Raw genomic sequence first — 15236 nt, forward strand, 5'->3', positions numbered from 1 at the left:
CCTTCTCAACCTAGGGCTCTCTCATTTTAAAAATGAGTATCTAAGTTTAGTCATCTTTATCTACGAAGGTTTTTTTTTTTTTTTCTGTTACAATGAACTTAAGTGCCCTTATCATCATCATTTGAAGTTTATTACCTTCAAAGTCTATTATACTATTTATGGTATTTTCTATTGGTTTGTGGTCATGAATCAATAAATTTACAAGATGAATATATCTATAAATGATCTAGGTTCTTTGAGAGATTTACTCACAAATAATTTCCCAGCATATGAGCTATCATGTCAAGCCAAAAAAAAAGTTCTTTATGATTTCAGACACTCTAGAATGAAATATTGAGACAGAGGGTAATGGAAGAAAAATAAAAATATGTGAATGAGGAAGAGAAAGTAAGAAAGATGCAGAAAAATTGGTATCATTTGTTTCTAAAAAAATTTTTATTTATTACTACCAGGATATCATTGTATTAACTATTTCAAGCAATGGTTAATAGAGGGAGAAATCATTAATTTTACTCTCTCATCTTTAATACCTTCTTTACGACATTCCTGATAAAAATTAACTAAATTTGGCTTAAAAATCCAGTATTTGAGAACTACTTACAAGAATGACTTCTCCATTGCTATATATTTCTTAAAGCGATTCTTAATATTGATCTAAGAATTTGGCATTCAACAATGTATCAAAACATCCTTTATATTTTTTCTTTAAAGGAAAAAAAGGAACATATCTACTCCTTCTTGTGCACAACAGCCTTACACATATTTGAAAACTAGTATTATGTTTCTTTAGTCTTCTCTTTCTTAAGCTAAACACTCTACAATGATATAGCATGGTTTCTAAATCCCTCATTTATTCTGTTTACACATCAATTTTGTAATATACTTCTTATTATGGACACATTACCATACATAATGCTCTCCACATTTAGGTCTCTAAAAATCTACAGTGAAATTTTTACAATATTCTAGATTTCATTCAGCTTTAATCTTTGTGTGCAAAGAAAACATACCTATAACTCTATTTTTGACATTACTGTATTACATATGTACATTTATATCTCATTCTAAGAGTAAGTCAAAGAAAGTTTACCTCCATCAATTCTGTCAAGAATGCAAACTTAGATTGAATAAAAAAATAGTTATTTATTTCATTAAGTAGATTTTAATCCCAAAGAACAGCCAGATCTGGATGATTTCGTTGCTCTGTAAATTCTAATGCTTTTACCCTTGCTTTATTTTTAAACAGACTATCTCTGTTTCATAGGAAAGATGACCTCCCACAGCCGCAAACTAAGAAGTCACCATCTCAGAAGAAGGAAGACCCTAAGTCTAAATGTTCATAGAAATCATTCCAATTAAATTTTGATTGGGTCTGTTTGGATCATAAGCCCACACCATGATCAACCATTTATCCCTGAGAAAGTCTGAATTGACTAATGTTGATATCACACCGACATCTATGTTGAAGTCATTGGGGTCATTTGACAGTTTAGTAGATGGAAGAGACTTGCTCTTAAAAGGAAAAAAAAAAAAATTTTGCAGACCAAAACTTAACAGAGATTCATTGTATTCACTTTACTTCATTTTGTAGTAATGGATAATACTTTCAAACCATTCCTTAATCTTTCATTAACTCAAATTAATATCAATTGATGTATATCACATACTAAGGTCCAGGTATTACAGTAAGGCAAAAGCAACCATGATCAGAAAATGGGAAGAAATTAATAGAGATTTCTTTCATTACTGTCCTATGTACATTTTGTTACCAATTCTAATACAATTTTTAATCTGTTAGAATTAAGACATCCTCAGTCAATGCAAATAGTGTAATCTTAGCAATAATATGTTCCCAATTTTTAAATTTCGATCTTGTATGTTATTAATTCATGTATTTGTTCACTTAACAAGTATTTCTTGAGTTTTGCTCTGTGTTTGGCCTTTTCCAGGGCTTGGATTATAATATTGAACAATTTTTGCGTGGTCCCTTGTATGATGGTATTAAACACAAGGTGGACCATGAATCTTAATTTTTTATTTTGTCTCAGTGATGATAAAGACTCTGACATGTAAACATACTATAGGGTGCTGGGCTGGTATCAAAGAGTGAAAACTAAAATATTCTCTGGAATCAGAGAAGTCTTTTTGGAGAAATGAAATTTAAATCTGAAGATCTGGTTCAGGAACAAAAGTAGCTGGTAAAATGTGCTTGTGCATCTGTATATATTGGTGATGAATGAAAAATAAGAAAGTTTCTCAGTGGTTAAAATTAGTAGGAAGACTTGAAGAGGGGGTGGAGATATGACACTATGGGAAGTTGAGACAGAGGAGTTAGATAGGAAGAAAAGGGTGAGATATCCCAGATGGCATAGGTCTTTTTAAGAATTTTTAACTTTGTCCATAGAATTGCTTGAAGCAGAGGAATAATGTGGATGGATCTGTGGTTTTAGAAGACCATTAAGTTTGTGTCTGGGGACTGTTTTTGAGAACCTGGTAGAAGGCTATGACAATAGTGCCTTACGGAAGGACTGCTTATAGTATAGTGGTGACAGTGGAGCTGTAGGTATGAGACACACAAATCACTGGTCTGAGACCATTTTTGAAAGTAGAATTATTAGGGCTTAGTGATTGCCTGCTTTAATGTGTATATAAACATGACTCACTCTTTTAACCTAATGTTAATCAAAATGAAGATATGTTTTTAAACAAAAGTCGCTTATGTTATTTATTACATTATAGGAGGAATCTAATTAGCTGCTGTGATCTGATTTTTTTTTTTAATGGGTGAGAAGTTAACTGAAACATTTTGAAAATAATTTCTCCTCTTTGGGAATTTATTTTGTGGCTTCAATAAGTGCGATATTTTTACCCAATAAACTGTAAAATATTTTTAAATTCAACAACCACACATGTCTCACTGGCTTTCTAGAATTCCAAGGAAAATGCAAAGTTGCTCAGAGTAAAGGAATAAGAAAAGCTATAAGAAAAAGACAGCTGAGAAAAATAAACAGCAGAACAAGGACACCCGGGGGAATGTGCAGTCTACCCAATTTTAGGTCTTACCTGAATTTGAAATATCCAAGGAGACAACTCTATATACAGGAGAGATAGGTATCCAAGCATTCCTGACTTTTAAGTTTACACTGACCTCTTTTAAATGCTCCACAGTTCACATTTATTCTCTAATTGAAATTGTGTGACTGTACAGCAACCTCTCCATGAGCAATAATCTCCCCAAATTCTCTCTCTCTTTTTTTTCAATGTAAGGACATAGCAATCATATCATGTATGTTTTTTATATATGAGAACATGGCATACCTCACTTACATTAACTTATTTAATCTTCACAACGAACCTTTGAGGTGGTTACATTGCTGTCACCTATTTATCCATGAAGGGATCATGACACAAAGAGGACATAGCACTTGCCCCAAGGTCACTGAGTTAGTAGATGGCAGAGCTTGGATCTGAGCATACATTGTGTGGTTTCAGATCATAACCCCTTGATCGCTTGCTCTAGTAACCCCAATATAGCAGGTACAGTAACAATAGCTACAGTCCATGGAGCTTTCCTGGTGCCGGACATCGATGGCTTTGAAAACTTATCATAAATCCTGAAAACAACCTAAGCAACACTTTAAAGTTAGGTATTATTACCCCCATTTTCAGAAAAGGAATTGGTGACTCAGGGAGCTTAATCCGTTTCACATGGGTCCAATAACTAGTAAAAATCAAAGTCAAACTCCACAGTCAGATATGTCTCAATACAAAAACTATTCTCCATTAACATCAAGAAAACTTAGGTCCTAGTTTTAGCTCTATCACTGACATGTGACCATGAACATCATTTTATCTCCCTAGCTTCAGTACGCCCTACTGTAAAATCAAAACGATTTAAACTTAAGTAGTCTTAGGATACCCTTTAGGGTATATATTATAACTGCAGATTTCCCAGTCAATTCTAAATACCCTGATCAAGCATATTTGGGGCAGGGGTTCGATCTTTTGTACTTTGAGCAATCATCCCTAGAGATTCTGATTCAGGTGATATGAGGACCATGCTTTCAGTGAAGTAGCTGACCTGTCTGTGAAACAGTCATTAACCAAATGCTGCTTTTGCTTTGCTCTGTTATGACTTTGATAGAAACTCCACAATCCTAGAATACACCGTACAGCACCTAAATCACCTGGACTCTTAAAGTTAATAAATACTAATATGTGTATGTCAACTCTGTAAGCAAAGGGTTTGTAAATCATACCCACGGCTTGATTTAATATGCAAGCTTTTTGACATCGCCTAGTCTAGATTCTATTTACATGAAATCAGAGTTACTGCCACAATGGATCATCCTCCTTGGAGTAATTTCTTTATAATTCATTCTGAATATATTTTCATATTATAATTGTTCTTAAGTATCATTTTATCAACACATTCATAGTGATCGAAATCCTTAAATTGCTCTCTAGCTTCTCCTATATTAGGTGTAAACTTCTCTCTCTTATTCTCAGAGTTATTATGCATCTAATTACAAATGATTTCTCTCTCTCTTTATAATTCCCTAGTGTCCAGAGCACATCTTAAACTTCTACTAGGATTGTCTTCTCATTATTCTGGGAACAAACACTTTCACGATTATTCCCATTAGTTGGCCTTTGTCATTTGTACCTTCATTTTGGCATTCTTCTTGTTCTTCAAAGTCTGGCTCAAATATCCTCTTTTTGAAGGCAATTTCACAGACTCTGATAGTAAACTATATTTTATTTCATATTATCTTTCTCTCCTGACCTAGTTACAACCTTCCTGAAGACAGAATCCTTATGCACTCTGAAGCAGTATTTTTTAATCTGCTGGTCCTGGGTCTAAATTAACAATTTTAAATCACATGGAATAAAATAACTGAATGGAATAGAGTAGAAAGCAAAGACATCAGTGTTTCACTAATATAAACCGAAGTTTTGTTTCTTGAAAATTTTTTTCTGTTGAAATGTGTGCATGTGTATACTGATTCACATTATAAAAATGTATTTCTTGACTGTGGATCTGGGTTTAAAAAGTCTGAAAGCTACTTCTATAGAACTAAATACAGCATTGATCACATAGAAATCCAGCAAGCATCTGCCATTTGATTGATTGAAAAGACTCCCAGTTAATATGTACAATTAGTGGTAGGAAATTAGGTCCACTGTTAGACAAAAAAATCTTATTTGTGCTAAAACAGCATACTAACATATGATATCTCTAATTCTTCAATAATTTCAAGAGAAGAATTTAGGTTACAAATATAATATGACTCACTTAGCATCGCTTAAACTTTCCATTATTCTGGCTTTTAAATTTAATCTCCTCGCTAATGAAAAATCAACTCCAGGTTGTATATTTGACAAGAACAGAAAAACTAATAGGCTCGAGTTGTTTTTTTAAGCCTCTAAATGAGAAATGAATTTAAAGTTGACCTAATATGTTTTAGTTTAATGAGTTTTAGACTTTGAGGCTTTATTTTGCTTCACCATAAACACCCGAATTTTAAATTTAATACTTCTCTCCATGGGATTTTCTATAATCTAAGAATAAGAAAAAAGATTTTGATCTTTTAGAATTGGTATAAAAAGTGCCTAATTTCAGAAAAACGTCACCACTGAAGACTGAATTAAACAACATCAGTTGATAATGAACTCCATATCATGTACATGTTTCACTGGTTTATATTTCAGCAACAACCTTTGAATGAAATAGAAAAGATGTCAAGGGGGTAAGAGCAGGTCTTTATTAACTAATATTTAATGATATAGTAAAATATGGAGCAGTACGAATAAGTGGCAAACCTCTGAAACAGCATGAGTGAATGAATTATCATCACTGTGAAATCCTGTCACATTTTCCATCTGATGCCTCAGCAATATTTAGATGGTAGCGTTTACTGATAATTTCTTTGCCTAATGTCAGAAGAGAGATAAAAGGGGTTTTGTTTATACGCTCATGTTTTGTTTTGCTTTACATAGTAAAAAAGAAAGTCAAGGCAACACAGAACAAATACAAATGATGCAAGGAGAGCAGGCATGAATTTTTGAGAGCAGCGATAACTCGTCTAGTAATAAGGGCGTTGAGGTCTCCCAAGTCATGGCTGAGAAAAAGTGAAACTAAGCAGGGGTGGCGAGGGCATCCACAGGCTGCACAGGGGTTGTAGATAACCAGGCATGACCAAACACTGGGAGGAAAAAGCATACACAAATCACAGATCGTTTTTCACTTGGGATTCTGAAACCTTTGCATTTTAAAGCTGGAAAGGACTTAGTTCAACACTCTCATTTCACAGAAGAGGAAATTGAATCATGTTCTGCTAAGTTATATAGCATGTATTCCATGTTCATCAAAATTGCAAGCAGCTTTTCTCAACCAGGCTTATACACTAGATAAAATATGCATTGGTCTCCTTCCCCCACGGCCTTTCCACTGCTTGTCTGGCAAACTATCTTTATCCTCCCTCCCCTCTCACTTTCTATTATCGTTTATTGTATTTGATTCATTAATACACTAAATGTCTTCAAATTTTCAGGTAGAGTACTGGGAATTAGAAATATGTGAGCCTCATTTTTAGGAAGTTCATGATCTAGTGGGTGAGAAAGATGATACAAGACGATTTTCCATTAAAGTGGCAACTATTCTCTAGATATATGGAGAAAGTGATGACTAAGCCGAATCTTAAAGCATTGGTAGGAGTTTATCAGATTTGTACAAAGGTGCAATGGAATAAGTATTCTGTTCCTGTGAGAAGGTGGGGGAAGCAGAGAGACTGTTATGTAGTAGTGATTTAACTACGATACTTTGAATGAAATCTATGCTATTAAATAGACGTGTTTTTCCATCTATATTTACTCCCCAAGTAATTCCCATCCTGATTCATGATTTTAAATACCATCTATTTGCTGATGACACCCTAATTTATACCCTTATTTATACTTCTTCCTTGAACCTCAGACTTGTGTGTATCCAACTGCCTTCTCAGAATTCTCATTTAGAAGTCTAACAGACATTTTTAATATAATACATCCAAAATAAGATTTATGATGGCCTTCCAAGCCTTTCCTCATTGCAAATTTCCTGTATCTAGTTGCTGAGGTAGAAACCTTAGATTTAATCAAAACTCCTTTCTCCTTCAACCCAAATATCCTAACTATACCTTCTTGAGGAATCTCACTTGATTTTTACCACCTCTACTGCAACTATTATAGTCCAACCCACCTAGATATCACAATGGCTTTCTAATGGGTTCCTCTCTGTTTACTCCTGCTTCTTCCAGTTTATTCTCATTATAGCAGCCAGAGAGATTGCCGTGGGGGTAGGGGGCAGGGGAATGAGTTTCCACATCATTCTTTTGCTCAAAATGCTTGAAAATCTTCTCATATCACCATAATAGCCACAGCTTTTACCATAACCACATGCCCCTCCATGATTTGGCCACTTATTATTTCTCTGTTTTAATCACCAATACTTCACCTCCTTCCTCTCTCCCCTCCTCATCTCAGTGAGCTCTAGTCACAATGCACCGACTTCTTCAAATACTACAGGCACACTTGCCATTCTCTCTACTGGGAATGCTTTGCCCCAGTTATCCAGGAGGCTCACTATTTTGCTTCTTTTAAGTCACAACTCAAGTGTCACCTTCTCAACGAGGCTTTCACTGTCTATCTTACCTAAAATATATTTTACATATGTATCTTGTTTCTGCTTTGGATCTTTTTTTTTCTTTTTCTTTTTTCTTTTTTTTTTTTTTTTTTTTTGCAGGAGTGGTGGGAGGTGAAGTGTTGGTGTTGATGTTTTTGTTGTTACTGTGCATTAGAATGTAAACCTACAGGGACAATGTTCCTTACCATTAACAATCAGTTCTCACAAGTTAGTACAAACCAGCTGCGGCATGCCATTCCTCTGTCTGCAAAGAGAATGGGAGAAAAATGCTCCTACCCAAAGGCATTTTCTCATCATTAGAAATTCCATTCTTGGAAGTGCCTTGGAAAAAAACATAGATTTTTCATCTCTTTCTAAATACTGATACTCTTGAGAAGAGAAAATTCATCGAGTTAAATGAATTATTAATAAATTAGCATAAGATTATTAATGTCATATTTTGCTTCCATGATAACTTCCTTTAAAAAATATACTGAAAAATGAGGTTTTTCAGATGGGGAGAAGAAAGATAACTTTGAAAAATGTGGCAATATCTGAGTGAAAGACCCTGGGCCATTAGAGGAATGAGAAAGCCAGGGGACACAATAATGGATCAAGAGTGTGGTTGACATTCTGTGTATGACCATTTTACATATGTGATTCTGAAACAGCCAGGAGAGTAGGACAGCAAGGGACTAAACTGATGAAGAAGGACCTGTTTAGTTATCTGGGTGAAAATCCAGATGAAAACGGAGGGATTCAACTCATGAACATTATGCTGCATATCAGCAAACTGGGAATCAGACTTAACTTGAAGGTTTTGCTACTGAAAATACATTAAAAACCTGAATTAAATAATTTTTTAAAAAATATATAGCTTCATGTAATACAAGCAGTAGCTACTTTGAGTATGACTAGCTATTGGGATACATTGAGATTTCAGCTATTTATTGATGGTTTCCATTAACACATTTCATTACCTCCATCAGACATAGAGTTAGTCTAAACTCCAGATTACATACAGATAATATTATTAAACATTAAGTCAGATGGATGTTCCAGAATGTGGTAACTTGGTATTATATAATTGGTATAGGAATCTCCTTTTATAGAAATTATTTAACATTGTCTGGTATAAAATAATGTCTTACTCAAATGTAGAAATGTGATCTCAGAAGACACAGGGTCAATTCCATTTTTCCATAACTTTCTGAAAATAGACACTGGAAAAAGTCAATGTGTGATGGATAGAAATAAAGTATTTCACTTCCATTTAGTAAATATATCATTCTCAGTTCTGAGTGGCATACAAGACAGACAGGCAAAGAGATAGTACCATAGATAACAGATATAGTTTTAAAAAATAATACGTAAATTGGAATACAAATGCTTATTTCTTGATTTTTTTTCCACTGTTAGGTCTAGCAATTAGCCATAGCTAATGAATAAAGGTGAAGCTCTTACACTTTTCTGGACCTCGACATGGTTTTTTAAAAAAATCAGCGAGCATTGTGAATCTCACATTTTATGTAAATTTCACATTTTATGGCATAGGAAAGCAACAAGAAATCATTAATATTTGATATATGGAAGTCAGAAATAACTGAGAGGAAGCAAAACGTAGAAAGGCAAGTGATGAGGGAGATTGATCCAAATGAGTGAGCAATTATTAAGGAATCTTGCTTAAGCGAGACAGAGTCAGCCAGAGTCAGCGTTGTAGGGGGTATTAGTTGCACTAAGGAATCAGGACCGATTAAGTACAGCTGGTGGGAGGAGGAGCTGAGAACTACATAATCACCCTATGTGAATTCAATATAATTGACTCAGATTATCCCGGTAGCCTCAGCTACTTTCTAGCTCCACAAGGCACTTTTAGAAATAGATTTAACTCTTTCTGTCATTAATTTATTTGACGTCCTGCAGAATTATCTTGCAATAGTTCACAGATGTGTCTCTGCCGGAAAATATCCAGATTCATTACAAAATACTACGACAAGAAATAGTAAAACTCACAACTGAGTCATACAACCCAAACACTTCATTCCCACTTTTCCCCCCAAGAAATTCTAAAATGCTAGAAATTCAAAAGTATAAATTTGAGAAATTTTATTGCTGTATTTTCTACTGATATGCTTTGTTTCTAAGAACTACAAATCACTTTCAGGATGAATTTCACATTCATACCTGACCTCCAGAGAGTGTGTTTGTTTGTTTGTTTGTTTTTCCTCACTGATACTATACTTAATGCATTACTGAGACCTGGGAAATCTGAGTTTAAATTGTGAGGATTATGTGGCTTAGAACCTCAACAGAGAATACATACACATGTGCTCTGAAAAAGAGAAATGAACAGTGTGAATACCTAAAGGGAGTTTCTAAAGGACCTGTGCCAGTTAGACTATGTCAGCAAAACAAACAAACAAATAAACAAAGGGATTAAATAATACTTAAAAGAAAATTTAAAGCAAGTCTATATTTAAAAACTATCTTCAACATGGAAAAATTTATTCACAGTGATTCCAATTATTTGAAAAAAAATTGTAATAGGAAAAATTTTAAAGTAATTTAAAATAAAAAGAGGGACTCATTTTATTTAACATGTTATTTCAGATTTAGACTTATTTTTTACATAAATTATTTTGTACTAGCTTTAAGCATTAGAAACATTATAGGACAAGATAATAAAATATGTTGCATGACTTGGAAAAAAACCCCAGATATTACTAGTTTCTTGTAATGAACTAATTACTGTAATTTGACTTCATCTGCTGCTAGACTTCCCCAAGAAAGTCATGCTCATATCACAGGATTCACAGCTCTCAACTGTGAGGCTATAACTCATGTCTTCACATCTACTCATATTCTGTTGCCATATTGCAGCGTCTTATGCAATATTTGTGTATTTAGGCCATGGAACCAGCATTGCTGAGTCGTGATAAATAGTATTTAACTGGTGGCAAGCTAAGGGTATTTAAGCAGAGTGCTTCTCAAACTTGACTCTGAATACAAACTGCCTAGAGATCTGGTTAAAATGCAAATTACGGTATAGGCCTCAGAGGTGAAGCCTGAGATTCTACATTTCTAAGCTGCACCCAGATATGTAACGCTGATGTTATGGATCAGTCACCACACTACATATGGAGCAAGCTTTTAGGATTTAGTAGCTGTTGATCTTTCTTTATTGTTAAAAATGTTAAGTATACGAAATGGCATGTTACCTCGTTCCAAGACAATGCTCTGATATCTATGTCAGAAGCAGAGTTAACGTTCGTATAAAGGAGGGAATGGTGACCCCCAAAATTTGCTTTTCTGTAGTTCTCCCTCTAGATACTTGATTGTTATTTTTCCTTGAAGCTGGAGAACACCTTAACAAGAATGAACCCGTAACAAGATGTGACATTAATGAAATTAAGCATGAAGTCTCCACATTGCATACTAATAGCTTAGTCTTTTGATGTCAGTCTGTACCACCTTTGCAAACTATCTGTGGCAAACAAGATTTAATTCTAAACTTTAACAATTATTACATAATATAATGCAAACTTGGAAATTTTAGCATCAAATTTCAGATCTCCGTTTACAAAATATTTTTAAAGATTGAATGTATTAATTTTGGAGGGGTTCAGGTGTCCACTTGCGTTTCTCAGGCCTATTACATGTATGCCTTAGGACTTTGAAAAGTCATATTCAATTGCATTAATTGCTACAGTTGTGCAAAATTCATGACACATACAAACTGTTCAGGTAATCAATAATTTAGTATATTTTGCAACCTTTCCACAGTTACATATAAAATATTAGTGGCTGCATATTTCCTGAAATAATATTTTTCTTCATTACTGTTTGCTAATAGATCAGATAATGTATCATCCCCACTAACGGGATCAACAATACCATTAAAAATGGCTGCAGATACTAAAGAAAGCCAGGAAGTGTTATATATACACTCAGAAACATATGGATTACGGAGTAGTGCAGAAAGCAAATTATGTGAACTCACATACTGATTGTAATTACTAGCTCTTCAACAATTCAACCATCATCTTCATATTTGGGAAAGCACAAAAATAGCAAAGGCAAGCTTCCATGCAAATAAGTCTTCTTTCTTTCCTGTCCTCGATTTATCTTTTCTATTGCATTTGAAGCTCTAAGCAAAGCAATGCCCTGATTGGCATCTTCAGATATTTTTCGCATGGCATATAAGAATAAAACTGCGCCAAAATACAGGAACACGCAATGCCAACTGTGATCCAGACCACCATCACTTCAAATTAAGTGACGCCCAGGAACCAAAGGCAGTGTCTACAGAATGTCAAAGTAATTTCTTATGAAGATTTCATATATGCATTGCCAGGAAAGAAGATATGTAGAATCCCTCCAACTGTTTGCTACAAATGAACAAATCTCCGACCTCGGATAACAGACCCGAGGCACTAAAGGTGAATTTTCCAGCTGAAAGGACAGCGAAGGTATGTAGAAGAATACCATAAATATAAAAGAAACTTAAATGCTGCTTTTCCCAGGCAGAAATGGAGGTGAGTTATTAATTGTTCTAAATAGAATAACAAAATAAAATACTATAATATGAATCAAGGAATTTAATCAAAGATGATGAAACAGGTTAAAAAATGTTTCCTACGTTTATCCAAAAAAAGTTTTTGTTTTTTCAAAGTGGCAGCATCAGAAAATTATATATTCAGATAATATAGAGCCATGTCATAGCAATACATTTAGATGTATATTTTTTAAAATATACAGAATAATACAAATCATGTATATACAATTTAGAGTTTATTATCACTAAAAAAACTTAATTCAAATGATCAATATTGTACTACTAGAGAATTAATTAAACTTTATATTATGTTCATGAAAACGGATTCATTTCCACCACTGGTCATGATCTATTTTGGGTTTCCACATTTTTTAATATTTCTATTACAAATTCTGGTCAAGATGCGCCCAGAAGTTAGACACTTTAATGGCAGAAAAAGCATCCAAAACTTAATATTTAATGTTGTCCCATGTAATCTAAACTTTTTTTAACAAGATAAAAAATAGTAGCCTTAATTCCAGCAAGGATCAACACCTAGCCTAGTACTTATTTAAGGATAGAAGTTGATTTAAATGTTGAATTAACAATATTTTCTGCTGAGTTGAGTTGAATGTGGAGAATCTCTTTGTGCAGCATGTTCCTTAATTTTAATTGCCCAATTAGCGGGGGCTGCCTTGTTCATGCTTACCAGGAACAAGTCACATCACTTTAGTAAGCAGCAAACAGTTAGGACTGGCAATTTACTCATGTGTAACTAGAAAGCAAATTACCCTGCCTTCCTCATAAGCAAATCGAAGGAGACCCAGTATCGAAAATCTAAAAGTAATACAAATATAAGATTGATGTTAAGACCGCGTTACTACTTTATGCATTATTTTGCATTATTTTCTCAAAGAACATTATAAAAGAATACAATTCATCATTAACAGGCCACTTCGGTTAGAAAGAAGAAACAATTCTTTAAAAAGAAGCTTTGTCAAAATTACTACCTCCTATGGAAAATAGGATCAACATATCTAAATATTTTTAAACATTCTAAATTTCTGAGATGATATACCTGTAACTGAAGTTTTCTACCTGATGCTGGAGTTAGCGGAGGCCCTGAGCCACCAGGCCTGCCTCAGCTGAGATGGCTTCCACGTGCCACACGAGGAGACTCACCATGGTCATGGAGATAGTTATGATAGAACTTTCCTTACTGAGGAAACATCCCCTGCATAGAGAGGGAGCAACAACAACAAAAAAATCTGGACGTTTTAAGAAACCAAGCCATTTATCGTTTTTGACAACAATGTATGTTAAAGGGGGTAGGATTCACATCAGGGCCTTTGCCCTGTGGAAATATAGTCAAAGTCTTTTCATCAGATCTTTGCAATATTCCTACATTCTATATGTACCCAACAGAAGGTTTAAAGAAAGAAAGAAAAAGAGAGAGAGAGAGAGAGAAAGGAGAAAAAGAGAGGGAGGAAGGGAGGGAGGAAAGGAGGGAGGGAGGCGGGGGGAGCGAGAGAGAGAGAGAGAGAGAGAGAGAGAGAGAGAGAGAGAGAGAGAGAGAGAGAGAGAGAGAGAGAGAGAGAGACTGTGAACACATTATACCAAAAACCAGGAAAGGTATATGCTTTTTTTTACGCTGAACTTCATTATAAAAAATCAGAAGCATTAAAGCACGATAAGTATTTCGTGTAAATTTGTTTAATGATTGATTAAGTGTATAGTGTTTTTACTACTTTAGTTTGAAAGTTAAGGTAGAAGTAAGGAAAAGCTAAAATTAATTAAGCTTTTCACATTAAATGTACCATGTCAGAACATAAAGACAGGGCAATTCTTGCACTACCAACACTGAAGGCGAAAAGGAGTAGCAGGAAAAGAAAATCTCATGCAAAATCTATGAATATATGAATGATTTCGAGATTGAAGTATAAAAAGAAAATATGATAAGTAAAGGAAAGGTGACAAATGAAGAGAAGATTGCAGAAGACGTTAAGACAAATAATAAGACATTTTTCAAGCATGGAGGGAACAAAAGGTCAGTGGCAGAGAGAGTGGAGTTTCTTACAGATGGCCAGAGCAATTTACTGACTGCAAAGACAGGCATTGCTAAAACAAAAATCAAATGAGTTCATCGCCTTTCTACCCTCACAGAGGACTTGGGAACAGAATCACGAATAGACATAACTCTCAGGGGAATAAGAAAAAAAGAATAAAACAAAGAAGGACAGTATCGTGCTGAAACAGGTGCTTAAAAATAAGATTTATTTTTTTAAAACAAGAACTAAAAATTGCTTATATCTCTAACAAATGTATTATTTTGTAGTTTTCATTTGGAACTCTATAAGGAGTAGCAGAATCCTGCCAGCCCTCTTTTCTAATTTTGTGAGGTAAGCGGCTAGTATTGGGACAGTCATGGAATAAACAGTCTCTCCACTTGGATTCCATTCTCCAGTAAGAAAAACAGCATTTAGAAACAGTTTCCATAGGGATCCCCAAAATCTGTATCAACCACAATGCAAACAAAGTCATTGAGTGATGGGATTTTTCCCTGAGGTCACCATCACTTCCCTTATACAGTAAAAAAAGGCACCAGAAACAACCAACAACAAAAATTGGCCTCAATAGGAGAGCTTAAACTAAATAGAAAATTCAATTTAAAAAAATACATGGAACTCACAGCGGTACTTTCACTAAAATAAATAATGCTTGCGTAAATAAATATATCTTGTTAGGTCAGGGCCCTAGTCCTCACTTGTTTACCTCTTGGATCACTAAACTGGCAATTTAAATGTACAACTAGTCATCGATACTAAACTTTGAGAAGGACGTTATTGCATATCCAGGTGGAACGTGAGAGAGCCAAAATAATTTATTAATACTATTTTGAGAACAAATAACAATACGTAAAAAGTAAACAATAAGTAAAAAGAAGGGGAGGTCTGCCTTGTAAAAGGCCTATGAAGACTACAAGTAAAAGACGCAGACTAGACTGTTCCATGTGTAGAAGAAAGACATACTTTTAAGAAA

This window comes from Rousettus aegyptiacus, unplaced genomic scaffold (genome assembly GCF_014176215.1).
Source record: "Rousettus aegyptiacus isolate mRouAeg1 unplaced genomic scaffold, mRouAeg1.p scaffold_m13_p_11, whole genome shotgun sequence".
In the NCBI taxonomy this organism is placed as follows: Eukaryota; Metazoa; Chordata; class Mammalia; order Chiroptera; family Pteropodidae; genus Rousettus; species Rousettus aegyptiacus.